The sequence below is a fragment of the Triticum aestivum genome, chromosome 7B (assembly GCF_018294505.1).
Source record: "Triticum aestivum cultivar Chinese Spring chromosome 7B, IWGSC CS RefSeq v2.1, whole genome shotgun sequence".
Classification (NCBI taxonomy): domain Eukaryota; kingdom Viridiplantae; phylum Streptophyta; class Magnoliopsida; order Poales; family Poaceae; genus Triticum; species Triticum aestivum.
Window position 1 is genome coordinate 714,433,674 of NC_057813.1, and position 27,105 is coordinate 714,460,778.

The 27,105-nt window shown below is 47.3% G+C and overlaps 1 pseudogene; it reads right to left on the reverse strand.

Moving 5' to 3' along the window:
- LOC123158589 (uncharacterized) overlaps positions 1-24,968 on the reverse strand; it is a 43,253-nt pseudogene extending 18,285 nt beyond the window's left edge.
- Between the last annotated feature and the right edge of the window lie 2,137 nt (positions 24,969-27,105).

Here is a 27,105-nt window from a genome sequence, read left to right on the forward strand (position 1 = left end):
GGAAGGAGGGACAAGGGAGGGAGTGGGGTAGGGAGGGACGAGGGAGGGGGGTGGGTGGCTGGGTGCTACGCGTCCGTTCGACACACGCGACCACCCTGACACGACTTTGCTTCGGTGCCTTAAGGCACCGAAGCAGCGTCCACCCCGACACGACCCTGGTCTGCCTGGTGCGCCTACATTTGAGAATGCAAACGAATCTTCTTTCATTTGCAAACGAATCTGTATGTATTACCATGCCCGTGTTTTCCTTGCAATAATTAGTCATTCGAAACGAGATACTCCATCCGTTCACTTTTGTAAGTCGTTTCAGACAACTTAAAATGAACTGTTTTGCACATTGTCTGAAATGTCTTCAAGGTCTTATAAAAGTGAACAGAGGGAGTACTATAAATTAATTAATGAGGAGTTATTTGAAAAAAAATCGAAACGGTACCCACGCTAACGTGGATTAGAGTGTGTGTCACATAATTAGTTATTTGAATTAGAGTGTGTGTCACGTAGTTAGTTATTTGAATTAGAGTGTGTGTCACGTAGCGATCTCCAATTCTAACGTGGATTTCGCATTTCACTGTATCCACGCTACTTTTTTAATACAAATTCATATGTATATGATGAACACCATGGTAGTGAGAAAACTTTTGGATGGATTCAAACATATGACCTACAAAATAGCACAACAAACTGAGTCAATGTCAACTTTTCGAAACTTAGTATGGCACGAATTCGAAATAATTACCCGTATGCCTGGTCCTCGGTTCAAATCTTACAATGTACACCGAATTGAAACATCGATATTAAGTCTCGTACTATGTACATTCAAATGTTGTTTTTAGCCCCCCCCCCCCGCACAAACGCTACATACTTCCTGTATCGGTCAATCTTCCTCTCCTAACCACCTTAGGAAGCTATCGGTTTCCAACACACGTTCATTCTTTCTCTCCATGTTTCGATCTCTAAGTCTCTCAACTACACAACCCCTTTTTCCACTCTGTTACCAAATGTATTTACCTCACACACCCGCCATTGCACCCCATGCCGAGCTCTCTCTCTCTCTCCCCCTCTCCCTCTCACCCTCTCGCGCTAAATACATGCATTGCCTATCTAGCCCCCCCAACCTCTCGTGCGCACGCACGCACGTTGTATATCTAGGTCACTCCCTCGAGACTGTCTCACTCTTTCTTCCGCACGGCGGGCCACACTCGCTCAATCTCGCTCTCTTTATCTGAGTCTCGTTTAACCTCGTTTTCTTTCACACACAAATGATATATCTCCCTGTTCGGGCCTCGATCGACACACTCTATACTCTCTCACGCAGATTGTCTATCTAGGTCAGTCCATCCAAGCCGCCGCCACTCTTTCGACCTCATGGTGGGCCACGCTCACTCAATCTCTCTCTCTTCTCTCTCTCCGTATGTCTCGATTGACCTCGCTCTTTCTCGGACAAAAACGATATATCACCATGTTTGAGCCCAATTCGACCTATTCACATTGTATACTCTCTCACGCACATCGTCTATCTAGGTCACTCTCTCCAACCCGTCTCACTCTTTTGATCGCACGGCGACCCTATGTGATCGGTTGACCTTGCTTCCTCCCACGCACAAAATATATCTACACGTCTGTGACTGGATCATCTCTCAAGCTCTATCTTACAGCCCTCACCCTTGCCAAAAAGCTCAATCGGACAATATCTCTCCAGAGCATATATATTTGTTCAATGAATGTCGGACCACACTCACTTTGTCTCTCTATCTATATGTCTCTCGATTGACCTCGCTTTCTCACACCGTATCTTCCACGCGTTGAAGCTACTACCTCTCCATCCCTCGCAAAGCCGGAGCTATTTACATTGCGAGGGGCACTCCAACCTTGGATTAATTTGTGTAGGCATTTATTCCGATCGGTTTAGATTATATTTTCGTAGCATTCGGCCCACAACTACTCCAAACACCGTTGCAACCCACGCAACTCCCCTAGTTGATTTCCCTCTGGCTCGGTCATCGCTCTCTCGCACGTCCTTTCTCGCCTTCAACGTCGCACCATGGTATTATTGAAAAAACTATGTTGTTCTCTTTAATTATTATAAATAAGCTACAAAACTACACACCGATAGTCCACTTGGAATGGAACAAATTTCGACCCACAAATTAAAGTGCTACAAACTACACACCGAGGGGCCCACATGTCATGAAACAAATTTGGACCCATATACAAATTAAAAAATAAAGGACGAGGATCGAACATGCGACCGGGCCTTCAAGCCGCACGTCAATAGGCAACATACGTAGAATAGCAATGTTTGTTGTACCCCCTTTGTTCACATAATGTTTTTATATTACCACAGCCTAATTAATGGATAACATGTAATATTATTTTTAGTACTATTCGCCTTCACTTACTGGTGGGTTCCATGTGTGCTCTCTCTCTCCTCCCCTTCTGCGTTTAGACGCACGGGCAAACACGAAGAACTCGCGGGCGATGTTGCCGTTGACCATATCTGGACGCGTTCACAAGTCACGACACCAGTTTCACGTACTAGCAGCACTAGTCAGTGTGTTCGTGCAATGCACGTTAATTTGGAAGTATATATTAAGTGCATGCGGATATTAACTACTAGGATATTATTTGCGTGTTGTCATGTGATTAGCACTATTTTTGGCATGAAATTAACTGCACGCTAAACGTGTTGAGCGCTCGACATTGAAGCAGTCTAGGTCGTTGGATGACAAGGAATACATGTGGCTTGATGACGTTTTATATTTAATTTGATACGGCTCTAGCGAACATTCAATCGATCAAACCATAGATTTTGTTCAGTCTGATTCCGACTTTAAATTATATGACGATCGATATAAAATAAACGGAAATGATAAACGTTCAGATTTTAAGCATGGCAATCCGAACGTTTTTCATGGCAAATTTAGATTACGCGGCGGCGGCGGCGGCGTCTTGCGGTGGGAAGCGGCTCCTCTGCCGTGCTCTATGTGTAGTAGGGCCACTGACCGACGGCGACGGAGGCGTCTTGCGCCATTGTTGGCGTACTCCTGGACGTTGGCCTAGCTTCAAGAAAGGCCAAAATGTTCTGGACTTCAGAGCGAGTCAACTGGTGGGAGGAGGTGACTGGCGTTGGTGCAAGGAAGCGGTCGACGGCGGCCATCCATGCCGCTGAGGGGGGCACTGGCACCCGCGTGGGGACATGCGCTGTCAACAGCGCGGCGGAGACATTCGTGTGCACGGGCACTGGCACGGGCACGCACGTCAGTGCACGCGCAGGCGCATGCGCTGGCAGGTGCACGGGCGTGCGCGTTAGTGCACGCGCAGGCGCATTCGCTGGCAGATGCACGGGCGCGTGAAAGTCGGCGGGGACCTCGTGGAACCCTGTGGGAACAAGCTCGGCGACAATGTGCGGCTCGCAGCCCATCAATGCCACGGGGATGGGCGCTGGCGCAGTCGGGGCGACGGGAGCCGGAACGGGAGCGGGGACAGGCGCGGCGTCTTCCCGCAAGGCCAGTTCAAGATCGTCCCAAAGCGCCTTATGTTCTTGAGACTCCGGCTGGGTGTCTTCCTCAGGAAACTGGAACACTAAGGGCAGACCATCATGATGTGGCATGGCGTACGTTTAGGTCAGGCTAGTTGGAGGTAGACGACAGGAGAATCGGAGATGAAGAAAGAAGATTGTAGCGATACCGAGTAGTGCAGGGTTGATTTTAAACTGCAGCGCCGACGACATTAAAAGTGGGAGAAGTTGGGAAGGGCTGGCCTCCCGGTGAGCCTGCACAGTGGTCTGCTCGCACGCCTCCCTGTCAGCCGGCGCAGCGGTCTGCTCGCACACCTCCCATCTACTCATCACACGCTTGCTCGGACGGCACCAGCGATGAGAAGCGGGGACTCGTGGCGGCACGAAACGCCCACGGTTTCAATAGTGAAAACGTTCGCCTTAACATGACACGTCTTTGTTCCAAAATACCTTGGCTCTTCATTTGTGCAACTTGTCATAAGCAGCTTGTCTCAAATTGAAGAAAAAACTTACGGAGTAATATTTGTGCCATATCACGTGACCATGCTCAGTTTCAAGAATTCATGCTCACTTTTGGATTTTCTAAAATTTAAGATCCAGGATTCGAAACAATATCATAACCTGCATCATGCAATAAATTTTCAAGCCGTACATCTGTCCTGTTGTATTTCTTAAGAAAGGATTTGGTCAAACATTTTGCTTAGTTAGACTTCAGACAAGTTATATATGCAGAGTAAAAGGATAATCGTTCCGTACCAGTGCATTGCCTGATATATTAACTCAAGTACTAGGCAGGAACAAACGGGCTCAATTCTTTGCTCATCCTGGTGTAGTAGTAGTACACTACTAGAAAAACCCCTACTAATGGCGCACCTAGTATGGCCATTAATGGCGCATCTGTGGTGCGCCACTAACAGCACGCCATTAGTAATTTTTACTAATGGCGCACCAGTGGTGCGCCATTAGTATAGGCCACGGTGTGCCATTAGTATGCCTCCCAGGGGCCATGTATACCCAGGTGCTTTGGATACTAATGGCGCACCACAACTGGATGCGCCATTAGTAACCGCGGCATACTAATGGCGCACTGTCCTGTGATGCGCCATTAGTGATGCGCCATTTTGAATCTAGATCTGGATCGTGATTTTTTGCCCATTTTTTGCTCGTTTTTTTTGCTTGTTTTTTGGCACGACATTATTTCAAATTTTGTTCCTGTTTTTGGATCTTGTTGCCATGGTCTTTTGCCGGAGAGGAGTTCGCCGGAGAGGAGGAGGAGGAGGTCGCTAGAGAGGAGGAAGGAGAAACCATGAGGGGATGGGAGGAGCTCACCGGAGAGGAGGGAGGAGGAGCTCACCGGAGAGGAGGGAGGAGGAGCTCACCAGAGAGGAGGAAGGAGGAGCTCACCGGAGAGGAGGGAGGAGGAGCTCACCGGAGAGGAGGGATTTTTTGCCTCACCGGAGAGGAGGGAGGAGGAGCTCACCGGAGAGGAGGGAGGAGGAGCTCACCGGCGAGGAGGGAGGAGGAGCTCACCGGAGAGGAGGGAGGAGGAGCTCACCGGAGAGGAGGGAGGAGGAGCTCACCGGAGAGGAGGGAGGAGGAGCTCACCGGAGAGGAGGGAGGAGGAGCTCACCGGAGAGGAGGGAGGAGGAGCTCACCGGAGAGGAGGGAGAAGAAACCATGAGGGGAGGGGAGGGGAGGGGAGGGGAGGGGAGGAGGGAGGAGGGAGGAGGAGGTCACCGGAGAGGAGGGAGAAGAAACCATGAGGGGAGGGGAGGGGAGGGGAGGGGAGGAGGGAGGAGGGAGGAGGAGGTCGCCGGAGAGGAGGAGGAGGTCACCGGAGAGGAGGAGGAGGTCACCGGAGAGGAGAAGTATGATGGAGGAGAGAAGGGAAGAGAAGATGAAATGAAGAGAGGAGGAGAGGACCAGCCATATATACGGCATACTAATGGCGCACCGCGGGCAGGTGCACCATTAGTAATTTTTTTTTATTTTTTTGACTTATTTTGAATTTTGAAGGCGGGAAGATACTAATGGCGCACCACGGGCAGGTGCGCCATTAGTAATTGTTTTTTTTTTTTGACTTATTTTGAATTTTTAAGGAGGGAAGATACTAATGGCGCACCATGGTCAGGTGCGCCATTAGTAACTTTTTTTATTTTTTTGACTTATTTTGAATTTTGAAGGCGGGAAGAGAGTAATGGCGCACCGTGGGTAGGTGCGCCATTAGTAAGTTTGAATTTTTTTTGATTTTTTTGCCTCTCTAGATCTTAAAAGCCCCGTATCTTTTTTTCTGTTAGGTTTTTGAGGATTTTGAAAATGTTTAACGAGGTTCCCCCCGTTAAATTTGGATGTAACTTTTCGAGTAGATGATTTTTCATATAAAAAACTTTTTCATCCGAGTTAGTATGCAAAAGTTATGCCCATTTTTACTAATTCTCGCGAGATTTTGCAAATGAAGTCAAAATTCATATTTGCAAATTTTCCCAACAACTAGGCCACATATCACATGGGAAACTTATTTTCTTTTATTTTTTTTGACATTTTTATCATTTTCTTTTATTTTTTTTTAAAACTGAAAAGGCGATCCACGGGGGGGTGGGGGGGTGGGGGGGGTGCATTCGGTGGAAGTGGTGGCCAAGGTTACTAATGGCGCATCGTGGCATGGTGCGCCATTACTAGTTTAACTAGTAATGGCGCACCACACCCACGGTGCGCCATTAGTATGTTTGGACAGGCGCACTAGTTCAAATTTTTTTTTTGGTACTAATGGCGCACCGTGGGCAGGGTGCGCCATTAGTAGTTTCAACACTAATGGCGCATCAGAAGGTGGTGCGCCATTAGTATATACTAATGGCGCACCACATGTCTGGTGCGCCATTAGTGTCATTTCCATCTATAGCCCTTTTCCTAGTAGTGGTAGTACTAGGCAATGCAGTTGACGGTTGACCTTGATGAGCGGTGACCGAGGGAATTGAACCGTGCTCGGCACGGTAGGTAACGTTGTCTAGTTACTAAAGCATCCCTCCGTTGTTCATCGGTAGTCATTATGGACCAGGGACATGAGGGAAATTTCCTAGGGCTGGAATTTTGGCTGCCAGATATTTTGACTTGAAGCGCTGAGGCTCGATTGGTTGGGGTTCCCTAATGTGCGTACCACGCACGCCACCGAAGGATATGAGCCTGTTTTTTTAGGATCAACAAGAGCCAAGGTCTGGCTGGTATGCCGTTGGGTCCTACAATTCGAGAATACGAAAGGAACATTTTAAATTGCCGAACGAATCTATGTGTATTACAATACCCGTATTTTCCTTGCAAATACTAATCTTAATGTGGTAATTGATTTATGACGAGTTGTTGAATTAGAGTGAGTTTGTGATATAGTGATCTCAACGTGGATTTCACATTTCATGGTATCCCTAGTAAGTTTTCCAATGCAAATTCAAATTTAAAAGATGAACAATATGGAGGTGAGAAAACTTTGTATGTATCAAGCATATGACCACACACACACAGACACACACGCACGAACACAACAACAATCCAATAAGTATAGTGCATCTATTTTTCCAAACCATGCTTGTATGACACGAATTCAAAAATACTCCTTCTATTCCTAGATATTAGTCTTTTAGAGAGTTCAATAAGTGACTACATACGGAGCAAAATGAGTGAATCTAGACTCTAAAATATGTCTATATACATCCGTATGTGCCAGTCCATTTGAAATCTCTAAAAAAACTAATATTTATAGGAACAAATGAAGTAAAATGTAAGACATGCATGGTCCTTAGTTCAATATTTAAAATGAACATGAGACTGAAACATGAATATTAAGTCTAGTACTACAGTACATGCAAATGTTGTGTTTAGGCGGAGCTATGATTGTCGGGGGTCAACCCCTCGACCTTAGATAAAATGGTGGAACTCTGTTTAGGGTTGTTTAGATTATATTTGTCCCAACCCTCCCAACCACCGATTGGTTGTGCACCCCCACCCCTCCTCCCCGATAGAATATGATGTGGCCCCATACCTTAGATGCTATATGCCGATACGAGTTGCTTGGAGCTTGTAGATCTGAGATATAGCAGCTCACATGATGTGTCTTAATATTTTAACAGGAAAACTTGATTAGTTTGAGAATTGCACACAATTTGTACAAAAACTACTCAGATGCCCTTGGATCCCATATCCAACGACCTCGAAGCTCGTATCACCATAGCATCTAAGATGAAGGAGGACATCATATTCTCCTGTATGTAAGAATATCATGTGCTACCACACCTTAGTTGCTTTGGAGGTACAAGCTCTTCGGAGCCGTTGGATTTGTGACCCAACACCTCCTCGGTGGTTCGAATGGTTTTTTGCAAAAAATCCCCAAAAGAGTTCGGCCACTGCTTACAAGCACAAAGACTGCTTAGATGCCATTGGATCTCAGATCAAACGACCTCGAAGCTCGTATCCCCGTAGCATCCAAGTTGCGATAGCACCTTATGTTTTCTCGCACAGCAGTATATGAGGTGCTCCCGCACCGTAAATTCTATGGTGATACGAGTTCACTGAGATCTAACGGCCCAGAGTAGGAGGTTTGAATGTTGTTGCAATATACGGCTGATAGAGTTTGGGAAATGCGCAGAAAGTACAAGTACTACGCATGTGCCATCTGATCACTGATCAAACGACCTAGATGTTCATATCATCATAGCGGGTAATTAAGCCACGGGAAGCACCTAATATGAGCAACGGGGAGCCGTTGGATCGAAGATGCAGCGGCGCACACGAGGCCTGAATGTTTTATTTGCAAAAAAGACCTTTGGAGAGTTTGGAAATTGCGCATAATTACAAAGACTACTCCCAAGCCATTGGATCTCACTTCCAACGGTGTAAAAACTCGTACCACCATGGTATCTAAGCTGCAGGGTGGATGTGATATTCTATGCCGCTGTCATTTTTGTTCGTAAATTTGCAAAATACGTGTAACTCGTGCCTTTACTTGTCTAACCGCGCAAAGTGTTTGTTCAAAAAAAAACCATCCTACACTAAAATATCGGAACAACACATAGGGGTCCCACTTTTCATTAATCAAATTTGGACCTAAAACTAACAAATATCGAACTGGCAACCTCGACTAAAAAGTGTAAGTCGATAGCCTGAAACAACAACGGTTGTTGGCTTTGTCCCATAACTTGATTTTATACAGTATTACGTTGAGTAGAGTAGAGGGAGTGCCTCGTCAACACGTGCATGGCCGTTGTCTCACTTACTGGTGGGTCCTAGGTCCGCGATCTCAATCTCTCTTCTCTCCATCGTGTAACCTTTGCACGAGCACACACGAAGAGCGGCGCTAGCTTGCCGTAGTGTTATTACAACAACAAAAAAAGCTTGGAAAATAGAAGAATCGCCTAGAACAAGAGACGTTGTGGCTAGTCGAGACGGAGCTAACCACATCTATCCTCCGTGCCACATTTGCATGATGAAGCTGTGTGGCTAGTGGGGTGTTTTCGACCGACTGGCTAGGTCCCGAGGTCGAACCATAGGTACTACTAGAGTTACTGCCGACGTCTGATATAGTACTCCCTCCGTCTAGGTGAGTAAGTCACCGTGACCAAGGAGGAGGGGATAACTAGAGACCTTAATGTTTATTTGCTAATTAATAACATTGCATGCAATGAACTAACCACTGCATGTCGTGTTTGGTAGTCTCAAATCATTAAAAGCATGCATACCCCTCATCTCTTATTGGTTGATATGTCAAGAAACAAGAAACGAGATAGAAGTTAATGCACCGCGCGTAAGTGTTTTGGGATTATTTGATTTTCGTAAGATGACTTACACACCTAGACGGAGGGAGTATATTTTTACATGCACATTTTTTCTTTGTGCCGAGACGTGGCACACCCTACTGCGCGGTTTCGGGGTCCTCCCGGGTGGTGCACGCATATATTCTTCCTTGCGTGGAACGCCCTACCACGCATTTTCTGGGTCCTCCTCGGTCGTAGCGCCGAAGTAAGAAAATGAGTCGTCAAATCACGAAAGACCACCTTTCCCGCCAAGTACATTAGTGAAGCACGGTGGCTAGCTAGTTGGGCTAGTTGGGCTAGCATCCACATTTGTTTTTTCACCCCTTATTTTATCTACTTGCCGGCAGGTAAATTTAAATATCCACCGCGGTGTTGCTCTGGTGTTTGGGTGCGGCAGAATTTTTAATTTTTTGATTGACGGGAGCATGCGCGGCAGGATTTTTAATTTTTTGATTGACGGGAGCAGGCGCGACAACAATTAGTCACGATGACTCCGCCTGTAAAACCCACTGCTCCCTAATGTGAGAAGTCGTCGACTGGTGTTTTACCGTGGTGAAAACCAAAAGGTTCCCCGCTCCTCGCCTGGCTCCCTCCGTCTTCCCATAGATTGCATTACCTTTCAGCCGTTTCATCCCCTTTGCTTCCTGTCCCCATTGCTTCTACCTGGTGCCATGGCGGCGCAGCAGATCACGGTGTCCGAGGTGAGGCGCCTGACTCAGGAGCTCCATGCCAAGGATGCGGAGCTTAGGGCCAAGGACGTGGAGCTCCGTGAGCTCAAGGAGGAGAGGAGTGCCATGCTCCTCCGTTATGTGCGGGATTTCACGGAGCTTCAAAAGTGGCAGGCGTCCACCACAAAGATGCTCGAGGCGTCGGCAGCGTTGCTGCAGAAAGAGGGAGATATGATAGGCCATTAGGGGAGCCGGCTGGAGCACGAGCGGGCCGATCGTGACGAGGTCCAGGATTTCCTCAGCCACTTGGTGAACCAAGTTGCCAAGCACGTGTTGCGGCTGCGTGATGCCTACCGTCATGCCAGCGCGACGATGCCGGCCGTCGGGCTAAACCCGTTCGACCACCCGGTCGACTTCAACGAGCTGCGGCTTCCTGACCTGGTGTCCTTCTTCACCTATATCTCCGAGGAGCTGAGCCGTCTCCGCGCGATGGTGGGGGCTGAGCTGGACAAGGAGGGGTTGCGGGCTGCCGTCGTTGTTGCCGGGCAAATCCTTTCAGGGCTCCGTCACCGGAATCCATTCGTGCCATTGGACGCCGTCTTTGACGAGCTGGCTCCCGTGGACCGGGAGCGGGCTCTGCGGGCGGTTGCACCCTACATCACCAATGTCGTGCGCCTCGAGAAGCAGAGAGACTTCGGTGGTGTTTAGGCGCCCTCTGCATGGGCATGTCCATGTCTCGGCGCAACATGACCGTTGGATCAAACTCAGACGATGCAGATCAGTCACTGTAGCACAAAGCATGTGGGTGTGTTTGGTTGCATTCTCATCTCAATATAGTTGTTTCCTCTTCGTGTATTTTTGTTAACCTACTAGTGTGGACTCATGCACCCTTCATGCACTCTGCCAAACACCCAAAAGTGGGACGAGAAGAGAACTTTTGCTCCCATCCCGTGCACCCTTCATACGGAATTCCCCTTCATACACCCTGCCTAACACTATTCGTGCTTCATATGGTTCATGTTTCATGGAGTACTGTAGGACCATACTCTCCGTGTGCTGTAGACCTACTTCTATTAACATTGATCTCACCGTTCATTCTTGACCGGACAGTCGAAAAAGCGGTACTATGTTACATATAGGAGTAGTTGACATGCACACAACATCATTTGTTATCGTCATATCTTACTACACTAGCAACACGATTGTCTAGTACTAACGTATAAACCACTGCACATGCCTAGTAGTAGGAGCACTGTGTATGTTCAAGTGGCTGCCGTGTTTCGCACTCCTCCATCGTAAGAGTGGAAACACTTGTTGTAATCATTTTTTTTTCTTTAGAAAAACAATGGACACAATCTACCGTGCGGATCCTCCTCCAGCCATGCGCTAAATTACTCACTTTCGCCGACGTGTGGGACAGCCAGCACCTGGGTCCACCAGCCATGCACTAAATTACTCCGTAGTAGAGTGACGGTAGACTACCCGATCGAAGCGCCGCAGTAATGCCCAATGAGCCGTCAAATCACAAAACCCCCTCCTTTCCAGCAGTAAGTTGGACGGACGAAGCAACCATCATTTCACTCTTCTCTCTCAGCTTCCTCTCTTGAAGAAAACCCCCACTCGCTTCGCTTCTCCCTCATCTCGTTCCTCCTTTCACTCTTCTCTCTCAGCTTCCTCTCTTGGATGGACGCTGGAGCACCGGCCGACGTGATGTCTATGGCTCTGGCCAAAACCGTCGGGGCTCATGGTACGAAGAAGCGCAAGCACCCCGCCGAGACTACCGCAGAGAAGCTCAAAGCCATCGCCCTGTCCAAGCCCCCCTCTCCGGGATCCCTCATTAAGCAAGTCCAGGTAATGTCTCTTGTTGACGATCTTTTTCTCGATCTTGATCATGTTTTTTCATCTAACATGCAGTACTAGTACTGGTAGTACAACTTTCTGGGTGATCTTGCATGTGATTTTAGTGTGCCAAATGATGGTTCTAAATTCCTCTTTTAACCAAAACATGCGAGAGGTTGACACTGATTTCTTATAGATTACTTTCAACTACTTGATCTATTCCAAATTTCTTGTCTTAGATTTGTCTAGATACGGACGTATCTAATACTAAAATGTGACTTGATACATCCGTATCTAGACAAATCTAAGACAAGAATTTTGGGACGGAGGGAATACTTTATGAACATCAATGCTACCTTTGAAGAGGGTATATTTGCCTCAGTAACTTGTGTTATGGATATTGCAAGTAATCCCTCTGCTCTCATGCCTTTGAAGACATGTTCTAATGTCTTTGTTCACTCATTTCTGTGCGTATATGTAGTCATATATGGAGTATAATATCGAAAATTATCTTATATTTCTGAACGGAGGTAGTAATAAAATATGGTTTCTGTTTGAATTAGAACCAGGTCCGCGGTGGAGATGAAGTTCTCAAAGTCATGCCATGTGAACTGGAAGACCTGGGGATGAGTTCTACTGCTAAACTATCCAGCTGTTGTGTCCTTGTCGCCACGTGTCCTGAACTAGTGTTTTCCTGTAGCATTGTTGTCAGGCATGTTCTCGAGGTTGTACTTGGCCACAACAATTTCCCGGCTGTGCCGTCGATTATGAAGGGTGTGGTTCTTGTAAAGCTTCCCAAAAAATCTGATGCGGCATGTCTTCATCATCATGTTTATGAGTGGAAAGACCACTCCGTCAGGTTCTCCAAGGTTGACAAGATGGTGATGGTGCATGTAGACATCTCTCACGAAGTCCATGGCCTAGTCAGTTATGCGGGGTTCATCCCGTAGGTCGGTGGCAAGAAATAGTCTGCAGAGTTTAACTAGTGCAACTTTGCTTGTCTGTAGTAAGTACTATTGTTTAGTACTTGATTTGTGTTTATGAACCCTGTATTGTTTATTAGTACTGCCACTTTTGGTGTGTGGTCAGTCCTGAGAACGGTCTATGTTAATGTCTATCCACTCAATTCAGTCTGTATATTTTGAAGTATCCAGATCATCTTTTTTGTGAGGACGGTTTATCAATTATGGTTACACTCCAATATCTGTATGCATTGCAGGATTTATCGCACCCACCAGGATTTCCAGTCCCATGGATGTTCGGTCCATACGATTTGTCACGACCTTTGGACTGTCCTGCTTGTGGGAGTAGGAGGGGGCCCTGCATGCCAGCCATAGTTGGACGATCAATCTTCTGTTTAGTACTTCAACATAGTGATTTCCTAGTAAGGATTCACTCGTGTCACATCAAGTAAATCTTATTGATTTACTGTCTAAATCTTATTGATTTAATGTCATGTTTTCTTTCTTTTCCTGCAATTTTGTGATGCAGGTTTTCCATGTGACATTCATCACAGAATAAACCATTTGGTTTGCTGTACGATGGCTATTTTTACAGGTTTGACTTCTTATGTCGTCTCAGTAACGAAGGCACTGTCCATCACTTATATTACTGGAAAAAATTGGATCAGTCTGTTGTCTGAGTACAAGCTGAATCCCTATGATGAACTGCAGTTTGGTTTAACAAAAATGCCACAATTAGTCCTTCTCGCGTTTAGAAGAAATGAAGAAAAAGACTGGATCAAGGTCATGGATCCTAGTCAAGTTAGAAAGCTGATCATAGCAGACCAGACACGATCGCCACTGTCTCGCACATTGGTACCACCTTCAGCAACGGACCGAGCACCGACAATTGCTCTAGCACTGACAGCGGCAGCAGCTCAGTCAGATCTAGCTGAGGATTGGGCACCGACCGCGTCAGCGGATCAGTCTGATCTACCGAAGGATCGGGCATCGACACCGGCACCTGCTTCAACACCGGCACCAGCTCTACAAGGAGCACCATCTCCGGTAGCAGCAGCGGCTTCGGCACCTGCACCAACACTTGCACTTTCATCTGCTCCAGCCGTGCAGTTGCACCGGCAACAAACCGGGCTGCAGTTCGCACTTTTTGGTAAGAACTGGCCGCAGTTCGCACTTTTTGGTATACCAAAGTCCTTACGAAAATCGACATGTCCACCTTCTTGGTAAGAACTGGCCGCCCAAGTGCTTCGTTCTTTTTTCTTTTCATATTGTTTCACATGATTCACTGTGTTGATCTAACTGTTTGGGTATGTCTTCTTGTTTGCAAACAGAGAATTCCTAGAGCAACGAGGGAGTCGTTCAACAATTCGGGCGACCGCGGTCAAGTTTCTCTTACCATGGGAAGCCTTGGTGTGAATGAACCTGCTCAATATACCGTAAGTACAAAGGATGGTCGCATGATGGTTGATGCTAAAGGATGGTCAGGGTTCATATCTAAATCATATCTTTCGGTAGGGGATGATGTCAAAATCGAACTTTCTCGGCAAGGAGAGCTGGTCCAAATCAACTTTGAAATTCTTCAGTAGCACCACGCAACTGCCGAATTGATCTATCCTCCGAGAGATTTTGATGTAATAATCTGGCATGGTGAAACAAGTTTCCTGTGTGCATAAGTAGTACGACATTATTATTTATCACATGGTATATCGTTGATAGAATTGCAACTATGATTGCTCATTAGGAACTGTCGTTCGATTTCATTCCAACAGCTGCCGTGCGTTATTCAATTTTGTGTATTCGCCTTGCGACAACATCTAAAACTAGCGCCGAACCGATCGCTTGCAATATGAAAAGCGCTGAGGTAGAACACATGGACCCCCAAACATGCAGGGTGGGCCTGCGGCCCAAAGTCCAGAACCGTGAGCCTGTCTGAGTATTATATTCTCAGCTGAACCCCAATAGAAAAATCTGAACTCCCATAATGCCCGTGCGTTGCACGTAACATCAAGATGCATTTGTATGAGTATTTTATCTTATGAGAGAAAAGAATGAACGAGGGAAGGCTTTATTTGCAAATGTGGAGAGGTGTGTGGGTACCTTTTTGCAAAATTGCCATAGTATCCTTCCTATCCGTCAGATATAAATCAGACGGCCTATATTGCAGGATGGCAGGCACACCATCATCACCAACTCGTCTATACTGTGTTAAAAACAACTCTATTTTTTATAATTACTAGAAAGATGCCCATGCGTTGCACGGAACATCAAGATGCATTTGTATGAGTAGTTTATCTTGTGGGAGAAAAGGATGAACGAGGGAAGGCCTTATTTGCAAATGTTGAGTCGGTGTGGGTATCTTTTTGCAAAATTTCCATTTTTCCTTCCTATCCTTCAGATATAAATCGGACGGCTTATATTGCAGGATGGCAGGCACACCATCATCACCAACTTTGTTTTTTATAAGAGGAGAGATATATGTTATATATATTCCCCTTGATTTTTCTTATGTATAAAGTTGTGATATAAAAGATTTGTATATTTCTTTACAGAGGGAGTCTCTGTCAAAAAATATATTTATGTGTAACTAGTTACTCCTGTCTTTCTACTTCCTTTCGCTGATATGTGGGGCAACCGGCAACGGGGTCCACGTCCCATATGCACAAATTAGAGTGCACAACTGCATGGTAGACACACCCCGGTCGGAGCACCACAGTAATGCCCAATGAGCCGTCAAATCACAACCCCCCCCTCTACGGCTTTAGCAGTAAGCTGGACGGACGAAGCGGCAATATTTCACTGGGCCTGAATCCCCTTCTCCCTCGTCTGCTTGTTCAGAGAAAACCCCCTCTCGGTGATTGCATAGAGTTTTCTCATGGAGAACCAGGTACGAATTCTTCATCCATCCCCGATAAATCCAAGTCCCTTGGTCGCAGGTAATCCTAGGATGGCAGCCGCCGCCGTTGATGCATTTTTTCTTCCTACTGAATCTAGTGTGTTTCATTTGCAGTGCCCAAAGTGCGAGGACCCTACAGGTTTCTGTGCCCTCGGCGAGACGCCACACTTGTTCCTTCTCATCCTAACACAACATTTGAAACGCGCACAGTATGTTCCTAGAATCCTCTTTTCTATCCGGGAGGGTGGGGTTTTTTTGAACATGCTGTGTTCTCATATTATTTTTCCTGCAGTGTATTATTTGCTCTGCCAGAACACATGTACTCAAGATGCTCGGCCTTTCCATAACTGAATACACTAGTTTAATGGTCACAGTGAAGACAAGCCATGGATATAAGTTCCGAGTTGGGTTCATGAACCAAGAAGATCACTGCTTTTTTTATGGCCGAACTTGGGTAAACTTTCTCAAGTGTTACAGACTGAAAGTTGGCGCACGAATGTTGATGGAAATAGCAGAACCTGGTCTCATCTTCACTACGATCTTCCACCCCGACGTCGTTCCAATTGTTCATCCATGTTAGTTTTGTATCTGGTTCTTGCTTTGCCTCGATTACTTCTTAATCCACATATTCTGTCTAACTAATAACAATTTAACTTTAGAAGTAGCAACGAATCTCTCACGAAGATGCCACTTCTAACTAATATTTTCTTATAATTGGTGGCACGTGTAGGTTTTTTCAGAGTTAAGCAGTCTGCTCGTTTGTTACTCTGTAATAACTCGGCTGTTACTGATGGCACTAAAGTTGACTGGATCGACATCCACAAGTTCCTACACTTTATTGATTGTCTTGAGGTCCTTGTGGGGCGTTTCAATGGTGGAAGGCCACGTGGGATATGTGTGCCACTGCTGCACTCGTTGAACAGGTCCAACTGTGTCGAGAAACTTATGGTATGAGCTGTTTTCTGTTATATATGTTGTTCATAAACTATTCCTTATACACAGTTTTACAACTGTGATCTTCTTAAAACAGGAACTGCCCAGTTCTATTGTTCCTATACAGATGCCTGACCATGGTCAGGTCAGACTTGCGCTTGGTCACAACATGATGTTTATGTCGACCTACTCCATTCCCCTTGGAGGTGAAAAGATACTTAATCATGGGTGGTCTCAAATAATGAAGGCCCATCCATCTTGGAGAACAGGACAGAAGATTATGTTCATGCTTTTCCATGTCTCTAAAGCGAATATCCTGTTTATTGACCACATTGCGAGATGAATCCGCTTTCAGAAAGTTGTGGATGCGCGGGGTGGCGGTCCTGGGGCTTGGCGGCCTCACACTTGGTTAACTGTAGGCAAAGTAGCACTGTTCGAGGCGTGCTTTGTACGGTTGAACCTGTATAAGTACTCATACTGCTTTCAGCTTTGGTTGTTAAGTGCCCCTGTTGGTTTCAGTTAAGGTTGTTAAGTACTCCTGCTGCTTTTCTAGTCTGTCGTGTTTCTTCAGTCCTGTCTTCCTCCAGCCGCCAAAACTAAACCAGCGCCGGTGGGGCCACCTGCTTCCGCCTCCCACGGCTGGCTGCGCCTCAGCACACGCATCGCCGCCCCACCTCTCCTAAATCGTTAACGCCGACGTCCTCTGCGCGGTTTGGTGCGCTCGCCGCGGCACCGCCCTCTCGCGTTGTCAACATGGTCACCAAACAACAGGAATCGGCAGAAGTACGTGGATAGGATGAAAGCAGGGGCCCACCATGTCAGTGTATGGAAAAATAAAATGCTTCCTCCTAGTGTTTTCCTGACATCTGGGACCCACGTCATTTTGAGCGTATATAGTCAATAGACAAGAGAACAGCACAAGATCGGCTGACACCTGGGACGTAGCTGCTTGAGCAGTATTTTTTTTGTTATTGTTGTGATGGAGCAGCGTTTGAACTGGGCTGTGGCCCGTCTAGCCCAGGCTTATATTTTATGTTCACCATGTGACCAACCCAGCTATTTTTTCTTTGTAAAAATGAGCCCAGTTTATTTTTTCTGAAGAATACCCAATCCAGGCCTACTTATTTTTCTACGCCCTGATGGGCTGCAACTCTTTCAAGATGCCTGCAAATCTTGAAATTAATATGAAATGGGTTGTAAATATAAAAACAGATGACAAATTGGCAATTACTTTATATTTTTTTTTTCATATTTTCAGATTCCTATTTCATTGGGCATTAACCTAATTTAAATATATCTTCAAAGTACTTTAAATCTGGCTCGACATTTCGGTATTAAAAATAGTTTGGAACCCACGGAAATATGCGAAATTGGCCCTGGCCAACCAAAAAAAACGACTACAATAAATTGCATAAGAAGTTGCCATGAGCTATATATAAATTATTAAAAAAAGAAGGAGTGGTCTGACTTGTGGGCCTGTTTAGTTGACGCATATGCAAGATTTTTTTAGTTATTATATATGTCAACAAACGATTCTAGCAGACGTCCGTTGGATGTCAATCCAACGGCCGTCGTGTTTCTTCAATCTCTGATCTTCTTGCTCCAGCCGCCAAAGCAGCGCCGGCGGGACCGCCTGCTCCCGCCTCCCATGGCCGGCTGTGCTGCTGCGCAGGCCTCAGCGCCCCCCTACTACTCCCACCATAGGCTAGGGCATCCCTCTACTCACCCACACCCCCTGTTATTCTGCGGCGACGACAGCCTCACACCGCAGCCAAACCGGTGAGCCCTCGTACTCCTCTCCGCACGGGCTTCCACTACCGCGTCTTCCCCGGCTTCGCGTCATCCCCTTCCTAGGCGTCGTCGTCGTCCACCGCCCTGGTGCTCTCGGCGCGGCGTGGTCAACGTGGTCAAGGAATGACTTTCATCAGACGTGGACTGTACGTGGAGAGGCTGACAGTTGGGTCCAGGCACAGCAAGGAAGTGCCTCCTTATTACGCGGAAAATAATTATTCCTCCACCTAACAGCAGGGACCCACCAGGCGGGCCACCATATTTCGCAAAAAAATGTTTCCCCCCTGACTGCTGGGACCCACCAGCTACATCTTCGCACGCAAGGAAGTGCGTCCGGGCAAAAAAAAAACGATTCGCCCCCCTGACTGCTGGGACCCGCCAGCTACATCTTCTCACGCAAGGAAGTGTGTCTGAAAAAAATGATTCGCCCCCCTGACTGCTGGGACCCACCATCTACATCTTCGCACGCAAGGAAGTGCCTGATAGTCGGGACCCACCTGGTCGAAGCGTACCTAGCGTTATCATTCTGGTCGCGAACGTGTACGTACATATATACTGGTGGATGTAGAGGTGTGCACGTGTCGTAGTAGAGGCGCGCACATGTTGTATAGAGGCGCGCACATAGCATGTACATGTACGTACAGCGGCCAGGGTGCAAGAAAGAAAATACGGCCACGTATGTGTACATACGGGCGGGGTCTTGAATGCCTACTCGCACATATATACGTATGGCCAGGGCTCGTGTACATTGGCTGGGTCGGAACGGAGAAACACCGTCATCTTCGTGTTCAAGGGGAGCCAACCGGCTGGATCAGAACGGAATGCGTGGTCGTGTTCATCAGGGGGAGGGGGCTTGGACGGAATAGGCGCTGGAAACGAGGCCTGGCGTACCGCAGAACGGAGGAAACGGCCTTGTGTTCGACTGGCCACGTTCAAAACGGGGTCCTGTTGATCAGGAGGGGTCTGGCGTACCGCAAAATGGAGGAAACGGACCTCCTACGGTCGAAACGAAGGTCCTGTTGATCGGGAGGGGTGTGGCGTACCGCAAAAAGGAGGAAACGGACCTCCTACGGTCGAAACAGGGGTCCTGTTGATCGGGAGGTGTGTGGCGTATCACAAAACGGACAAAACGGACTTGTGTTGGAGCGCTATGGTCGAAGCGGGGGTCCTGTTCATCGAGAGGGGTGTGGCGTACCGCAAAACGGGACTCCACGGGATACTATTCATCTCCACCGTCGACCTCCTCCAGCCTCCACGGGCTACTGTTCATCCACCGTCGACCTCCTCCAGCCTCCACCTGCGACTGTTCATCCACGGGCTCCTGTTCATCCAGCCTCCACCGCGCGCTACTCCACCGGCTACTATTCAACCACCCCTCTTCACGGCTCCTATACAACCACCCCTCCACGGGCTACTGTTCATCCACCCCTCCACCGTCTACTGTCCATCCAGCCCTCCACGAGGTCGTCCTATTCATCAAGCCCTCCATGGGGTCCTGTTCATCCAGCCCCAACCGGCTTGATCGATCGGGGTCCTGTTCATCCAGAGGCAACGCCACAGGTCCTGTTCATCCACTCCCACGGCTCACTGTTCATCCAAACCCCCTCGCAACGCTCACTGTTCATCCAGAGAGGCAACATCGATCGGCTTCAGTTAGCAGCAGTAGCGAAGGAATCGATCGCTGGGGTTCAGTAACGCGTAGCCTGCAGTGCAATCGCTCGGGTTCAGTTAGAGCCCAACGCCTCGCTCGGGTTCAGTTAGAGCCAACGCCTCGCACACACGCGCGTACGTGTACTCGCATAATCGCTCGGCCCCCGACCACCCACCGTAACCGGGAACTCCCCAAAATTTTCCTCGCCCTCGCTTCTACCACGATTTTTTCCGTCATGGACGGCCCAAAGAATGTCATGCAGCTGCGTCTCCGGCCCGCCCAGGACGAAAAGCCCATTTTCTGTCATGATTTTTTGTCATAGAAGTAGGAGCCCACCACATCTATGATGATACCGGGTTCTGTCACAATTATCGTCATAGAAGTGTCATATGTATGACATATTTTTTTTCGTTCGGCCCAAAATGTCACAGATGTGTCTTTTTTTTGTAGTGCTAATCCCCATGGAGGATTGTTGTGCGTTTTGAGCCTTACCTTCATGAACCAGCCTATGTCTATCCCACCATAAATACCAAGCGGTTATAGATATTAGTTCACGTGCATTCTGAATTCCTAGAGTAGCTATTTCATTATCTGGCTTCAGAAGTAAAAATTCAAGGATTGCTTCTCCTGCCTTATCAATAACACATGCTTCTTTAATCACACCCCACAACCCCAGCTTTCCAAACCTCTTTTGCCTTTTGACAGAGGAACAATACGTGTTTCGTGTCTTCCTGTTCATTTGTGCATGAGAGGCATATAGGCGAGACCTTCATGTGTCTATTGGCCAGTGTAACGCGGCATGGGAGTGTACCATGTAATGTATGCCAAATAAAGATTTTTACCTTTGCTAGACAAGACAATTTCCAAATCTCCCCCCAAATAGGGTTGGCATTGATTCTACCCATGCCGTTTATATACTGCAACTTCTTTCCATGTTGCTGGTTCCATTCCTCCAAATAGGCAGAGCGAACAGTGAACAAACCATTTTTCCTAAAACTCCACACAATGAAGTCTTCCATGGTATGCATAGGAAGGGGAATGGCGAGGACTCTTTGAGCATCAATCGGCCACAAAGTTTGTCTCACCAAATCTTCGTCCCAACAATTCATAACTGGATCAATGAGATCAGCTACCTTTGACAAAAGTTTCCCTCTTCTAGGGGTGATAATTTTCCTATCTGTACCGTGGGGAATCCATGCATCTCTCCAAATATCAATTTTCTGACCATTTCCAACTCGCCAGATATAACCATTTTTCAGTGAGTTAACTCCCGCCAAAATGCTTTGCCAAGTAAAGGATGAACCTTTCTTTAAACTTGCACTCATCAAATCACCGTCAGGGAAATACTTAGTTCTCAAGATAGTGGCACATAAAGACTCCGGTTTGTCAATAAGACGCCATGCTTGTTTGGCTAACAAAGCCAAGTTGAAACAATGTATATCTCGAAAGCCCATGCCTCCTTGATTTTTTGGTACACACATCTTCCACCATGCCATCCAGTGCATTCTCTTCTGATTGTCTTCGTCACCCCACCAAAAATGCGACATCGCGTCAATGATTCCTTTACAATTTTTTTAGGAATTTTAAAGACGGACATAGCATAGGTAGGTATAGCTTGAACAACAGATTTGAGCAAAACTTCTTTCCCTCCAGATGATAACAGTTTTTCCTTCCATCCATTAATTCTCATAATAACTCGGTCAATCAGGAATTGAAAACAATCACTTTTATCCATGCCCACATTGGCAGGCAAACCCAAATATTTATCATTTAGGGCTTCAGTCATAATATTCAGAATTGTACAAATTTGTGCCTTTTCTTCTACTTTTGTGTTTGGACTAAAAAATATGCTAGATTTTTCAACACTCACCATCTGTCCTGAGGCGGCACAATAAGAATCCAAAACTGATTTCAACGCCTCCGCATTCATAGCATTTTCTCGCATAAGTATCAAAGAGTCATCCGCAAAGAGAAGATTGGAAATAGGTGGAGCATCTCTGCATACCTTTATGCCTGAAATACTTCCATTCTCCTCTGCTTTCGCTAAAAGGGCAGTAAGACCCTCCGTGCATAATAAGAATAAGGAGGGAGAGAGGGGGTTTCCCTGCCTCAATCATCTAGTGGGTTTAAAACTCTCAATTTCCTCGGCATTAAAACGAACTCGATACTCCACAGAAGAAACACATTGCATAATTAAATTCACCAATTTCTTATCAAATCCCAATTTTAACATAACCTCCTTTAACAGGACCCATTCCACTCTATCGTATGCCTTTTGCATGTCTAATTTGATGGCACATAGGCCCTCTTTCCAACCCTCTTTTTCTTTATTGTATGGAAACACTCGTAAGCCACTAATATATTATCCGTAATCATTCTTCCAGGCACAAAAGCGCTCTGAGTTGGGCTGATAATATCTGTTAGGATTATCTTCAAATGAGAAGCAATCATCTTTGAAATTACCTTATACACTACGTTGCACAAGCTAATTGGTCTAAATTGAGTTACCTTTTCCGGAGCATTAACCTTTGGGATCATTACAATCGCAGTGTCATTCCATCCCTCTGGAATGGAGCAAGTATTCACCGCCTTAAGAACCTTTTCAATCAGATCATCTCCCAATATAGACCAGAATCTTTTATAAAAAATAGCATGAAGGCCATCAGGACCTGGCGCTTTTAAATCCCCAATGTCGAATAGGGCTTTACGAACTTCATCATTTGTATAAGGGGCGAGAAGAGCATTATTCATTTCTTCAGTTATTTTCCCTGGGATAAGTGAAAGAACGTCCTGGTTCGGTTGGGTTACTTCTGAGGTAAACAATTCGAAAAGTACCTCTTAATATGATCCTTCATCTCTGTTCCTTGCGCCCAAACACCATTTTCATCAAGTAATTTCTTAATCTGATTTCTTCTCTTTCTGGCCGATGCCGCATTGTGGAAAACTGTGGTGTTACGATCACAATGCATCAACCAATTTGCACGCCCACGCTGTAGCCAATAGATCTTCTCTTGTTCCAATAAGGACAAGGATTTCCTTTTGTCGCGCTTGTGTATCCACATTAATAGGACACCTTCGAAGTTTTTCCAACTCTTTTTTAAGTTTATTAATTCTTCGTCTTGGTCCTTTAAGAGTGTCACGATCCCAAATATGCAAATCCGCCTTCACCGCCCTTGTACGTTGAGCAAGATTTGGTCCAATACCCAAAATATTTGCTTTATCCCAGGCTGTACGTACAATTTCTCCCACTGTCTCTTCTTTTAGCCATCTGGCTTCGAATTGTTTCGTTCGACCCTGTGATTGATTGAATATATTCCCATCATAATATTCTGTGTCCAAAACTAGTGGGCGATGGTCAGAGTGCACATGCTCTTCGTTTATGACTGCAGCACGAGGAAATTTATTTGCCCAATCCACATTACAAACTGCCCGATCAAGTCTCTCCCTAACTTTGCCTCTCCTCTAGGTGAAGAGATCACCAATATAACCCATATCTGCCAGCCCACATTCTCCCAAACAATTACGGAAATCTCTCATCATTGCATTTGGTCTCGCGTTACCACCCTCTTTCTCAAAGGAGAGTAAAATTTCATTGAAATCCCCCAAAATAACCCAAGGGTGATCGCCCTTATTATGTAAATTGCGAATATCATCCCAAGACAAAATACGGTCACTCCAATTCGGATGACCATAAAAACCCGTAAACCGCCATTGTACAGTTTCCTCATTCATAAACAAAACATCAATGAAATTAGCGGACGCATAGTTCAAAACGACTTTATTTATCTCATTATAAAATAAAACAAGGCCACCGGCCCGACTATCGCTCTCAGCTACAAACATCGACTCAAAACTTAGAACACTACGCATCTCATCGGCTTTACATTTATTCAAATGAGACTCAGAAAGAAAAATCAAATCCGCCTTGATGCGCCCTTGTAAATCCAAGAGCTTGCGAACTGCCGTGGGGGAGAGCCGAGAGCATGCCACGGCTGTTCCATCCTAGGTTTTTCATTTGGCTCGGTGGACCTCTTTAGAGGCCGCCGATGTGCCATCATCTCCAAGTGACTCCCTCCTCTGCTCCGCAGAAGCGTCGTCTTTTCCCTCCGCTTCCTTAGTCACATGAGTAATGACCCCATACCCATCTTGTACTGTATCCACTCTACCCATACACACTCGCTTGGAAGAAACATCACCACACAACATTCTCTCATAGCTATCCATGTCTCTCTCAAACAAAACTCAACGTCACTTCCTGTAGGTGGAGTGCCAAAAGGGTTTGTTCTTTTTTTACCTATACTTTTCTTACGCGCATCTTCTGAGCACACGTTACCTTCCTTCTTCTTACCTTGCCTACCCTTCCTGTTTACCTTTAGCTGCATGAGATTCTTTTCTGCGCTAAAAACAAAAGCACTAGCATCTTTGGCCTTTGCTGCAGCAAGCCTGGCTGCCACTGCCCCGGATAGGGCCTCCAGTACACCCGGCTTGAATAGCATGGGATTTGCCTCCACAGCAGTTGGAGATATGTTGATTTGGTTGGCCTCTCCCAACCGTGGTAACCCCTGGCTCTCATGGCCAGCCCGGTACTGCTGGTGACCAGCAACGAGCGTCTTGGATGGAGATGATTCCTCCAGCAGCCGCATATCCTCCTGGCCAGGCAGCACACCCGACAGGGTATAACACCTTGCTATAAACCCCTGGCCCTCCTGGCCAGCAGGGTAAACAGCAGCCTCCAGCGCCTGAGGTGCGCTAACGCCTCCCATCTGCAGCAGGGCCTGGCCCTTCTGGCCTTTCTGCACACCCGGATGAGTGTACTCCTTTGCCACCAGCCCAAGACCCTCCTGGCCCAGACTAGTAGGGGTGGTCTTGGCCGCCGTCCGATCCTCCTGACCGGAAGCAGCACCACGAGGAACCATCAGGGGAGCCCCCGGAGCACGGTCCTCCTGACCGAGCGTGGGCCCCCCTAGGTTGGTCCCCTGATGGTTGTCGTCGTCATGGACGCCACAACATCCTTGTCCGCCACCTTGAGGTCCCTCACAGCTTTAGTCACCTTTACCACCATGCCATCCGAAGACTTTGAGGTGTTGTTGCTTCTGGAGCCAGCGAACATGAGAACTTTTTTACTTGACACTTGGTCTTTCCAGTAAGCTTCTACACTAAGGTTTTTGGGAACCCTAGATACTCTTTTCTCTTTTGGAATACTACAGTAACGCTCAGACGTATGACCTACAAGCCCACAACATTCACAATACAAAGGTAATTTCTCATACCTAACATCATATGACTCTATCTCTTTACTACCCAACGGAGTGAACTCTATTGATTTCTTGAGAGGTTCATGAAGTGGAATTTTCACACGAGCCCTCAAGTACTTTTCTACAATCATGTGGTTTCGGTGGGAGACCTCGATCACCTCACCAAGTTGATCCCCTAGTTTCGACCCCATATCTTCAGTTTTTAGCTCGAAAGGAAGATCACGAACCTGGGCCCAGATGGCCATCACACCCAGGTCAACATCCGCCGGGTTACCCTTGCCGTCGAACTCAGCAAGGATGATTCCATCCCCCTTATAGTGCCATGGCTGGGCCTTCAAAACGAAGCGGCGATCCGATTCGGTGGTGAAGTTGAGGATGAACCTCCCATCATCGCTGTCCACCTCTTGAATGCTGATCCCTCCTTGCCGCTTCCATGCCGTAGCACGGAGTTCATCGACGATGATCCGAGGGTTCACTTGGAAGGGCGAGAATACCCGCCCCACCACCAGTGACCCACTGACCGCCTTCCTTGTGGCCTCCAAATAAATGATCAGAGGGGAGCCGTCACCCCTAGGGTGTCTCGCATCCGCCTTCCCCTTGGAATCAGGGGTCGGAGGCAGAGCACGATCAACATCCTCAGATGGGATCTTTGGTGCGCTAAGCCTCCCAGCCGTAGCCATCCCTCCTCCTGAGCCCTCTCCCAACTCCCCCTCTGCCTCCCCGCCCTTCTCTCAATCAATTTGCATCATACCAGAGGGCAGGCACAAGTGGACAGGAAAACTATCTATCTCTCTGGTACGAACTGAACAACAAAGGCACAAAGAACTCTTATTAGTAAACTAATCATAACTCAGATGGTAAGATTCCTTGTGGTGGAACCTGCGCACCTGGGTTCAAGTTCTATACTTGGTATGAGTGTTCACACTCTCCGGAATTTATTTCATGATTTAACACCTTTTTTTATTTCAATGGTAAGTGTGTGTCTATCAATCAATGTAGCTGCTAGAACCTTGACATTAATTGTTATGACCGGCGGCACTTATAGCCGGAAAAGGCCCAATGGGCGCGTCTAGTTAGGGGCTTAGCCCAACTTATCTTATTTTTATTAGCAGCAAAAAATATATAAATAGTTGTAAGGCCATCTTAGGAGCCGAAACTCTAAACCCTTGCCGTCTCTCTCACCGCCGCCGCCGCCTCCTCTCGCGATCACGGCGCCGCCGCGACGCCGGCCGCGCCCAACCTCTCGACATCCATCCTTCCTCCCCTACAACCTATGATCTAGGCCTGGTAGGACCCTAACTCCTATCAATCTGGTATCAGATAGCTCTGGTTCGATCATGTCCACGCTGCAACCCACCCTGTCCCTCCCGCTACCGACCACCTCGTCATCCCTGATGACCACCACGGCCGTTGCCCTGCTCCTGCTCGCTGGTCTCCACTAACGCACCCGGCCCCGCCGTCCTCACACCGGAGGAGGTGTCCGAAATGCTTCAGGATCTCGCCCAGGCGGTCCAGGGCATCCGGCTATACCTGGTCGGGCCCTACGGGCCGCAACCGGCTGCGTCGCTCATCGCCGCCACCGGGCCGCCGTGGCTGCCATGGCAGCCGCCGCATCTGGCAGCCTCCGCCGCGTCCGCCGAGCCGCTGCAGCAGCCGCTGTAGTTGCCGCCGCAACCACCTGCCAGCTTCGAGCCGGACCTTACCGCGGCGGCGGGGGTTTCGATCCAGCAAGTCAGGTTCCTCCCCTCACCATCACAATTACCGTCTTGGTTGGCCGGGACTTCGTAGCCGGTCTACA